The 11,622-nt window shown below is 37.8% G+C and overlaps 1 protein-coding gene and 1 pseudogene across 2 annotated transcripts in view; both read left to right on the forward strand.

The window, feature by feature from the left end:
* LOC138175904 (LHFPL tetraspan subfamily member 3 protein) overlaps positions 1 to 11,622 on the forward strand; it is a 733,753-nt gene that overhangs the window by 461,994 nt on the left and 260,137 nt on the right. The window lies entirely within an intron of this gene.
* Positions 4,218 to 5,357, forward strand: LOC138175905 (thymidine kinase, cytosolic pseudogene; annotated as a pseudogene).

Genomic DNA, 11,622 nt, shown 5'->3' on the forward strand with positions numbered 1-11,622 from the left:
TTTATCTTTCTAGATTTATCTTGGATTTTGTGTTTATATTTCAAAGTTCCTACTGAACTTGAGCCTTTTCATCAGAAATGTTTGAAAATCCTCTATTTCATAAAAAACCTATATTTTCTCTGTAGGGTAATACTCAGTTTTGTTCCATTCTTGGTTGTAAGCCTATCTCTTTTGATTTTGGGAATATTGTATTCCAAGATCTCCTCTCATTAACAAGAGAAACTACCAGATCTTGTGTCTAATTATGGTTCCTTGGTACTTGAACTGTTTCTTTCTGGATGTTTGCAGTATATTTCTTTGACATGGAAGCTCTGGATTTTTTCTATGACATTACTAGGATTCTTCTTTTGGGGGGAGTTTCTTTCAAGAGATGATTGGTGCATTCTATTACTTTTATTTTATCCTCTAGTTCTAAAAGATTTGGGTAGTTTTCATTTGTGATTTCTTGAAATGTAGCGTCTATGATTTTTTTCATTATGGTTTTAAGATGATATAATGATTCTTAAATGGTCTGTCTTTGACCTTTTTCCCACATCATTTATTTTAGATATCAAGTATCTTATGTTTTCCTCTATTTTTTTTTTCAATTTTTGAGTTTGCCCTAATATATCTTGTTATCTTAAAGAAGCATTGATTTCTATTTGGTTTACTCTGGTTTCCAGGGAACTTGTTACTTGGTTAAATTTTACCACTTTTTCTTCTAAGTTATTTATTTTCATCCACTCTTTCTTCCAGAACTATTATTTCTTTTTTTTTTTACTTATGCTTTTCTTCTTACAAGAACTACATGTTCTTGTAAAAAAAAATTTTTAAATTTGTCTTTGAATGTAGTTGTTATGAAGGTATTATCTCCTTCTTTTAGGGGAACCCTAAATCTACAGCAATTTTTATATTGGAGGTGTTTTTTTTTTTCTTTTCCTAATCTCTCTAACTTTAGTTCCTGAATTGGGGGCTTTGTCCCAGCTCCAGGTTCCACCCTTTGCTGCACTTTTAAGTCACCTGAGTTCCTGTACCAATTTCCACCTCCCAAAGTTAGGACCCCCATGATCTTTGAAATTCAAAGCACTGGATCTTCAGGGTCCTCTCTGGAGTCTCAGGATATTGTTAGGATCTCAGAACCCCTAGATACTAGATACTAGATATTGCTCATTGAACTATATACTTTGGGGTTTCCAAGGTCTCCAACCTGGGGTCTTCTGTCCACCCTGGAACTTTGTTTTTATTTTCCCTGACAAAGAATCTTGCAGTAGGCAGCCATATTGACTGGAAGTCCTGACTGTGCATTATTCCTCCTTTATATCATAACTAGCCTCTAACACAATGCTTAATAAATGCTTGTTGGTGTATTGATTAATACTTTTTAATTTAATTAAAGTGTACAAAACAAGTCCCATTACATCATTTAAAAGACCTGTAGTTTCCTCCTGCCTAATTATAGACTTGGATTAATTCATCTTCATTAAACTTTTCCAGTTTTGGGTTAATCTAGTCAGGGTCATAGATTCAATAGGTTTATAAATTCCCAGAATTAAATTAGAGCCCACTTTCATAGGACCCAAGTGTCAATATCCCTAGTTAGAGAGAAGATTAGGGAGGGAAGGTCAGGGAAATCAGACAATTCAAAATTGGTTAATAGATTCCACCCACAATGCTAAATCACAGTGTTTCTCTTTCCTTTCTACACTAGCAAGTCTTGAAAGGATATTCATCAGCCATACCCCTACCAGGTCAAGTTCATGTGTTAGAAATTAAGTCTCTTTTGTGATCTCTTTCATTGACAGTTTGATGCTAGGTTAAGTTTCATTTTTGCCGACGGAAGGTATTTTTTCCCTTCAGTGTAAGTATTGCCTTTCCAAATACTACACACATTTTCAGATTTCATCTGCCAACTCTAAAACATGATTTTATCAACTTATCCAGCTGTGTCTATCATTTGTCAAAGTCAGGAAATGTAGCAGGAGGTGGGGAGGAGTCTTTAGCAGGATATTTAAAATCCTGACTTCTTGTTTCCCTTTTTTACTTGCCTCACCCCACCCAGAGCCATTCCCTTTGTCCCTACAGTCTCTTCCAAAACAGCTGAAGGGTGGGGGTGGGGGCAGCAGTAATATTTCTTTTGAAGTTTCAAAATAAGTACTTCTCACTAAACAAACATTATTGATAGGTTTTAGGATACTTCTTTTCCTATTTAATATCAATCAACAAATGACACTTACATAGGCATTTAAAGTTTTCATATATCATCTCATTTGAGTCTCACAACAATGTTATGAGATATGTAGTGAAGGTGTTGTTATGCCCATTTTACAGATAAGGTACATCTCAAATTATTCTTTATAGTCTAGTTAAATTGTCTTTAAAAGAAAAGATGAAAAGAAGAGACTGTATAATGGAAAGAACAGTGGCTCTTGAGTCAATAGATCTGTATTCAAATCTGACCTCTTAACATTTACCACCCCTATGGCCTTGGGTAAGCCATTTAGCCTCCTTGGGCTTTGGTTTCCTTACCTATAAAATGAGAACCCTGGATATTATGACTTCAGAGGTCCTTTCAGTTCTAGATTTATAATACCATTGAGTTAAATGGGCTAGAAAAAAACTGAAAGTAGAAAAGACTTTCTACTTTTTTCCCCTCTGTTCTGTTCTCTAGCAATTCTATGTTTTAAATCTAAGTACTTCCTTAGAATAAAGCTAAGCATTCCAAGAAAGAGAATACGCAGTCAAAGAAAAAAGGGAGTTGGACATAAATGGAAGAGGATTTAGATCAGAAAGTTTCATCATATGCAGGGGTTCTCAACATTTTTCATGTCATGGACTCCTTTGGCCATCTGGGGAAGCCCATGCTCCTCCTCTCAGAATCATGTTTTAAATGCATAAAATAAAATACATGAGACTACAGAGGAAACCAACTATACTAAATACAGGTATCATTGTTTTTAAATTCATAGACACCAAGTTAAAAATTTCTGATCTACTCCAATCCATTGATCTTAGAGATGAGGACTCTGAGGTCCAAAGAAATTAAGTCATTTAACCCAAAATCACACAGCTAATGAATGCTAGAATTGGATTCAAATTCAAGTCCTTTGACATAAAAATTAAGATTCTTTCTATTATACAATACTGACTCTCAAGGAACACTCATTTTCTTTTTATGACATCCACATGACCTGGGATACCTTCTTCTACACCTTAGAGGTAATGGGAAGTATGACAGAGAATGAAGCTTCCCCAGTGTTGGTGGGAATACAGTTCACAGGGGCTCAGTCAACTGCAGGGATGCCCAAAACAGGTAGCCAAACACACGTGTGTGTGCACACACATACATTGAGAAAACTTTGGGGGCTTTGTTTTAATTTATTTAATTATTTTCTTTCCAATTGTCAGTTAAAACTCCAGGAAAGACTGGGGATGGCAGGGGGAAGGATAGGTTTAGGACAGGGGTGGGGAACCTGTGGCCTCGAGGCCACATGTGGCCTTTTAGGTCCTTGAGTGTGGCCTTTTGACTGGGTCCAAGTTTTACAGAAGAAATTTGTTCTGTGAAGTTTGCATTCAATCAAAGGGTTACACAAGGACCTACACATGTGGCCTTGAGGTTGCAGGTTCCCCATCCCTGGTTTAGGAACTTGATTTCACTGCCATAGGGAGCTCTCTATCAGTACAGGACAGTACCTCATCTACAACTTAAAGCCTTGAAATTATGTGTGTGTGTGCATATCTATATATCTGTGTGTATGTGTATGTGCATATGTACATATATGTATGTATATGTAATGCTTCACAAACTTTAAAGGACAATATGGTAGCGATCATTTTTATTATGGAGTCTTCACAGGAATGGAGAAGTTAATGGCTTACCCAGGGTCCCATGGCCAGTATGTGTCAGAGGGAGGATTCAAATCCAAGTTTTCCAGACTGTGAGGCCAGCTCTCTACCCAGAATTTTACACTGATGCCTAGTGAAGACCCTATCCCTCCCCCCAAATTAAAAAAAAAAAAAAGATAAATATAGAGTCTGAATGAAGAATTAGCATGGGTGCTGAATCCATAGTTAGATGACCTGGATTTGAATCCTGGCTCTCCCTCTTACTATCCATGTAGCCTTCGCTAAGTCTCATAACTTCTCTAGACTTGTGTCTCCTTATCTGTAAAGTAAAGGGATTGGATTCAATGAACTCTGAGGTCATTTCCAGCTCCAAACTGATCTTATGTAAAAGTAAATTGATAGGGGAATACAGCTGAGCTGGCCAGGTAACTCCGCTACTCTGCTCGCTCCAGACTCAAGATGAGCTGCATTAACCTGCCCACCGTGCTGTCCGGCTCCCCCAGCAAGATCCGGGGGCAGATCCAGGTGATCTTGGGGTCCATGTTCTCCGGGAAAAGTACAGAGCTCATGCGCAGAGTCCGGAGATTCCAGATTGCTCAGTACAAGTGCCTCATGATCAAGTATGCCAAAGACACTAGATACGGCAAAAGTTTCTCCACACATGACCGGAACACTATGGAAGCACTCCCAGCCTGCTTGCTTTGGGATGTGGCCCAGGATGCTCTGGCTGTGACTGTCATTGGCATTTATGAGGGACAGTTTTTTCCAGATATTGTGGAATTCAGTGAGACCATGGCAAATGCTGGGAAGACTGTGATTGTAGCTGCACTGGATGGGACCTTTCAGAGGAAGGCTTTTGGGAATATCCTGAACTTGGTGCCACTGGCAGAGAGTGTAGTAAAACTGACAGCAGTGTGCATGGAGTGTTTCTGGGAAGCTGCTTACACTAAGAGACTGGGGGCAGAGAAAGAGGTTGAAGTGATTGGTGGTGCTGACAAATATCACTCTGTGTGTCGACTCTATTATTTCAAGAAGTTCTCAGGACAATCTACTGGGATGGAGAACAAAGAGAACTGCCCTATGAGTGGGAAGTCAGGGGACACCTCAAGCTGTAGGAAACTCTTTGCTGCTCAACAGATTCTACAATGCAGTTCAAACAACTGAGGCAGTAGGGGTATTCCTGGAACTGGCCTTGGCCTGAGAAGATAAATTTAAGCACTCTGGCCATGTGTATATATATGGAGAAGTCACTTGGACCTGATTTTTGATTTCTAGTCACCCCACAACTATTGTTTATATCCACACCATGTTTCTATCTTCCCCATGTCCCTCAGAAGAGACAGGACCAGAAGAGACCTTAAGAAGCAGGGAATAGGAAAGAAGCAGTGCTTCATAACTTAGAAGAAACTTTTGAACCCAAGACTATACTTTACAACTTAATTCTACCCTTCCCCTACTTGCCATCCTACCCACCCTGCCCCAACTTCTGCTTGGTCTATAAACATTGCCAATAAAATCCCTCAAAAAAAAAAAAAGGTAAATTGATGATCTTATGGAAAAGTTCTTAAGATCTTACAGAAAAGTAGAATATCCTAGAGTTATATACACCTGGGAATCAGTTATTTTTTCCAATACATGTCAGATTTCTTTTCCAACCAAGATACCCTTTCATATTTAATAACTTTATGGAGGAAGTTTAGAGAAAGTCATTAATGAGTATAAATCCTCCGATTTCTTTATAAGAATGTTTGTATGCAAAGCAGCGTGGCTTCAAATAGTAGATGAAGGCTGGTCTTGGAGTCAGAAAGGCTGGCATACAAGTCCTGCTTCTGACACACAGTGTGTGAGTGATCACAGGCAAATTACCAACCTCTTGGTGCAACAGACAATTCCCTAAAACCATGAATGACACTTGAGTTGCTTTTCTACAACAGTGGAGGGAATTTCCACCCTGGGACTTGATTACACTGGTAAAATTCATGGGATCATATATCTACAAATGGCCTTCCAACTTGGGATCTTAACTTGGGGGCCATGAACTTGATGTTTAGATAAATATATAGATACACAGATACATAGATAGATACATAGATACATAGCTAAATGGATAGACAGATAACAGAGAGATGATACTTATATAAATGACAGATGACAGATAATATGATTGATAGATGACAGATTGATAAACTATTTCAATACAATTGGGTTCCTTTGTAGATATGTAGATATATATATAATATGTATAAGTATATAATACATTGTGTTCTAAAGAAATCAAATATATATGTTATAAATATGTATATATGTACACATGCAGATATATTTTGAACACTTAAAAGTATGATTCTGAGAAGAGATCCTTAGCCTTTACCAGCAAGACACAAAAAAAGCTTAAAAACACCTACCTATTGAGGCTATCTCATTGAATGTCTTTAGTTTAAAGATGAGCAAACTGTGATCAAGTGAGCTTAACTTTGCCCAAGGTCAAAGGAGTAGTAAGTTTCAGATCCAGACCACCACAACCACCCCAAGACTATTTTTTAAAACTATTCAAAGTTTAAAATTTTCAAAATGGTACTTTAAGAGAAGCAAAGAAATATGTATAAGGAGAAAAAGAAATAGCCAGCGTAGGGCTGTACCAGTGCCAAAGAGTATTTTAGGAAAAGTACAGAGGAAGGCATGACAGTTGCAGAGGGTCTTTCCAGCCATCAGTGGACCTATATTCATTTTGAATGAGTTAAGTGGTTCCTGATGCCACCCCCATAATGAGAAGCAAAATTGTAGCGGTCAGACTGGCACTGGATGTGTGTGGTAATGGGATTACCTGACCTTGTGCAAGTGTAGTCTACAGATGACTTATCTAGTGAGTCAGAGGATGAGAGCAGCGGGTCTGCCTGTGACTCAGAGGGAGGAGAAGGGTTCCCACTCTCTGGCACACTGTTGTGGAGGAAGGCATACTTACACATGTTGAATTATTTATGTATGCATGATAATGACTCATATTTAAATTGTGCTTCAGAGCACCAAGCAATACATTTCTAAATCTCATCTTCATTTTGAATAGCATTGGGAGGTGCCTACAAAATCAATTCCTGATAGGGGGATCCACACTTTACAGATACCATGACAAAGCCACAGACTCATTGGCTAAGGTCACATACCAAATAACTGGTGGAAAAGGAATAAATCCCAATGCTTTAAACTTCTACAACAAGAAATGGAAGACAAACATTGCAGGGAAGGTCAGTAATGTAATGTATTAATTAGGGTGCTGATTATCCTTTCATTGTGAAGGATAATCATTTGTCAAATTAAGATCTTGTGCCTTGCACTGAAAATGTTGACTAAGTCCCTGCTACAAATTTCAAATATACAGCAGTTGTGAAATTCAAACACATCAGTCATTAATTCAATAATTTACAAATAGGTAATATTGGACTCAGTGAAAGCAGAAGAGGTTAATTAAAGTAAACAAATGGTAAGATTTTTCAGAAGTCTAAACAGGACTCCAGTAAATGAATCTCTTAATTACTCTTCCCCGATGTCGGTACAGGCCCCTGTTCTCTCTTTAGTTCCAGCATATTTAAATACTGTACCATAGGTATGCTATAGAAGCAGTTCAATTACATATGGTAATTAATTCATGTATGCTTATTTAAATGGAACAAGCAGCTAATTGGGAATAGGGAAAAGGGTGGCTTGATTTTTTTTTCTTTCCTCACTAAAAAAAACAGACCAATTGTTTTGATCTCTTGTAAGCCCATCCCTGAGAATATGTATCTAAATAAACTTATACACTAAAACCTCATTAATTTTAGTTCCATGAATTTAAAAGTTGTGATTATTCTAATACTGGACTACAGTATACCTTAGCACTAGATGGGGAGGGGAGAAAGACTAGCTAAGTCAATTAGCAGCATAAACACAGGAAATGTTTAATCTGCTTTAGAGGGAAGACTAATAAACAGTTTCCAGGCTTCATTTTAGCGGTAGCTTTTGCATTAAAACAATGAATTTGCTAATTATGAATGATTCTTATTTATTTTTTAAGCACTTAGAAGATTCTAAAAAGATAGACCCAGCTACTCTTCTTCTTGTCTTGTCAGCTGTGTTGTTATATGAATTTCAAGGGTAATTAATACACTTTACAATACCTAGGTTGGGGGGTCTCTAGGTGGTGCAATGAATAGAGCACTGGCCCTGGAGTCAGGAGGACCTGAGTTCAAATCTGACCTCAAACAGTTAACACTTACTAGCCATGTGACCTTGGGTGAGTCAACCCCAATTGCCCTCCAAAACACACACACACAAATTTTTTTAATTAAAAAAAAAAAAGAATACCTAGGTTGGAAATCAGATGAACTCCCACATTAAATACTGATTTTTATCAGTCGATAACTGAATACACAAGGAACGTACCATGGCCCATGCTATGCAATCAAATCCATGTTATGATGGCATTCTACTGTACATAGCTACTCTTCTTTAAGAAGTTGTACCAGTGATTCTCTTCCTTTGTCCTCTTGCCATTGCACCCTATATGACATCTTTCCAGTACAGTCACCCCCCCTCACTAGTACTAGCCTTCGTCACCTTCCTACCTATCCCTGAGCTACTGCAATAGCCTCCAAACTGTTCTGCTTGACTCAAATCTCTTCCTTTTCCAATCCATCCACCCCTCAACTGCCAATATGATTTTCCTCAAGCTTAAGTCTACTGGTGTCACCTTCCTACTCAAATAAATTTAGCCTATTATGATAATCTGTACCCTGGTTGGTCCCATTCTCTTCTCTTCTAGTCTATTGCCTCTTCAATCCATCTTTTCATCCTGCTCCCATCATTTGAATGTGTCATTCAAAAAACCTTCAGTGGCTCTCCATTCATTTGTTGTTGTTACAGTTGTTATTGTAGAATCATTTCACCTCTGTCTCACTGTAGGTGACTTCTTTCAGTGTTTTCTTGGCAAAGAAACTGGAGTGGTTTGCCATTTTCTTCTGCAACTCATTTTCTAGATGGAGAAACTGAGGCGAACAGGGTTAAGTGACTTGACTAGGGTCACACAGCTAGTCAGTTTCTGAAGCTAAATTTGAACTGGGATCCTCCTGACTCCAGGCCCAGCACCCTATCCATTGTGCCACCTAGCTGCACTCTCCATTCATTGCCTATAAGGTAAAACACAAATTCTTAATCCTGACATTCAAGGCCCTCTACAACCTTTCTCTAAGCTGTCTCTTTAGCTTTATCTTGTACTACTTCACTTTCCTTAGTCTGTGTTCCAGACAAATTGGACTGAACTTTTCCTTATTCCACTTCCCACTCTCCTTTTTTAGCCTGCCCTTTCTTATTTCCATATCTTTGCTAATACCATCTTTCTGGAATTGGAAATCCCTTACTTTCTTCAAGACCCACCTCCTTGAAATCTCTGTAGTGATCCCTTTCCCTCAGCTGAAGAAGTAAACCACTTCACAAATTAGACAAATACTAATTAGCAGCAGCAGCCTAAATGCAATAGGCCTCTAACCTGGTGTGAACCTCATGACCTAAGCCTTGTACTACACTCCTTCTGAGCTCAAGTAACGGTAAGAGAGCAAGGCAAGGGTGTGCTGATAAATATTTAACAACTAAGCTCTGGGGAGGGGGGAATGTGTGCACATACTTTTACATATAATCTTTTTTTTCCAATTTATTTATTTATTTTTAGTGTTCAACATTCATTTCCACAAGATTTTGAGTTACAAATTTTACTCCCCATCTTTCCCCTACCCCTTACCCCAAAATAGCAAGCCAACTGAATACCCCTTGCCCCAATATCTTATCTCTTATATCCTTCCTCATCTCCCCACCCCCTAACTTTCTAATAGGGCAAGATGAATTTCTATACCCCAATGCCTGTACATCTTATTTCCCAGTTGCATGTAAAAAAAAGCAATTTTTTTAGACATTAGTTTTTAAAACTTTGAGGTCCATATTTTTTCCCTTCTGTTTTCCTCACCCACCCCCACTGGGAAGATAAGCAATTCAATATAGGTTGTAAATGTGTAGTTACACAAAACATTTGATAGTAGGTATATTGTAAAAGACTAACTATAAGTCCCTCCGTACTATCCCACCCCCCCCCACTTATTTTATTTTCTCCTTTGACCCTGTCCGTCTTCAAAAGTGTTTGCTTCTAACTACTCTCTCCCCCAATCTTCCCTCCCTTCTATCATCCCCCCTCTTATCCCCTTCCCTCCTATTTTCCTGTAGGGTAAGATACCCAATTGAGTGTGTATGTTATTCCCTCCTTAAGCCAAATTCAATGAGAGTAAGGTTGACCCATTCCCTTTTACCTTCCTGCTCTTCTCCTCCATTGTAACAGGTTTCTCTCGCCTCTTTTATATGAGATAATTTACCCTAATCTATCTCTCCCTTTCTTCTTCTCCCAATAAATTCCTCTCTCACCTCTTAATTTTATTTTTTTATATATCATCTCTTCATATTCAACTCATCCTGTGCCCTCTATGTATACATGTACGTACATATGCACACAATCACATATATATTTATACACCCATATACCCTCCTATACACACACACACACACACACACACACACATATTCCCTTCAAATATCCTCATACTGAGAAAAGTCTTATGAGTTACAATTATCATTTTTCCATGTAGGAATGTAAATAGTTCAACTTTAATAAGTATTTGAAAGTCAAATTTTCTGTTCATCAAGAATGATGGTTTTTTCATCAAGGTTTTTTCATCAAGAATGCTTGAAAATTCTCTATTTCATTGAATGACCATATTTCCCCCTAAAGCATTATACTCAGTTTTGCTGGGTAAGTGATTCTTGGTTTTAGTCCTAGCTCCTTTGACCTCTGGAATATAATATTCCAAACCCTTCTATCCCTTAACATAGAAGCTGCTAGGTCTTGTGTTATCCTAATTGTGTTTCCACAATACTCAAATTGTTTCTTCCTGACTGCTTGCAATATTTTCTCCTTGACCTGGGAACTCTGGAATTTGTCTATGATATTCCTAGGTGTTTTCTTTTGGGGATCTTTTTCAAGAGGCACTTAGTGAATTCTTTCAATTTCTATTTTGCCCTCTAGTTCTAGAATATCAGGACAATTTTGCTTGATAATTTCTTGAAAGATGTTGCCTAGACTCTTTTTTTGATCATGGCTTTCAGGTAGTCCAATAATTTTTAAATTATCTCTCCTGGATTTATTTTCCAGGCCAGTGGTTTTTCCAGTGAGATATTTCACACTGCCTTCTATTTTTTTCATTTCTTTATATCTTTTTTATAGCATCTTGATTTCTCATAAAGTCATTAGCTTCCATTTGCTCCAATCTAATTTTGAAGGAATTATTCTCTTCAGTGAGTTTTTAAACTTCCTTTTCTATGTGGCAAATTTGTTTTTTTAAGGCATTCTTCTCCTTATTGGGTTTTTGGGCTTCTTTTGTCATTTGGGTTAATCTATTGTTTAAGCTGTTATTTTCTTCAGTATTTTGGGGGGTCTTCTTTAGCAGGCTGTTGCCTCACTTTTCATGATTTTTCTTGCATCATTCTTATTTCACTTCTCAGTTTTCCCTCCACTTCTCTTACTTGATTTTCAGAATCCTTCTTGAGCTCCTCCATGGCCTGTAACCAATTCATATTTTTCTCAGAAGCTTTTGATGCAGGAGTTCTGAATTTGTTGTCTTCCTCCCATTCCATGCTTTGATCCTTTGTGTTTCTAAAAAAAGATTTTATAGTTTGTTTGTGCTTCCTCTGCTTGATCATATTGCCAGCCAATTATTTGACTTTTGA

This window comes from Petaurus breviceps, unplaced genomic scaffold (assembly GCF_028583685.1).
Source record: "Petaurus breviceps papuanus isolate PSGF00001 unplaced genomic scaffold, PetGlider_PUasm1.0 79, whole genome shotgun sequence".
NCBI classification, from domain to species: domain Eukaryota; kingdom Metazoa; phylum Chordata; class Mammalia; order Diprotodontia; family Petauridae; genus Petaurus; species Petaurus breviceps.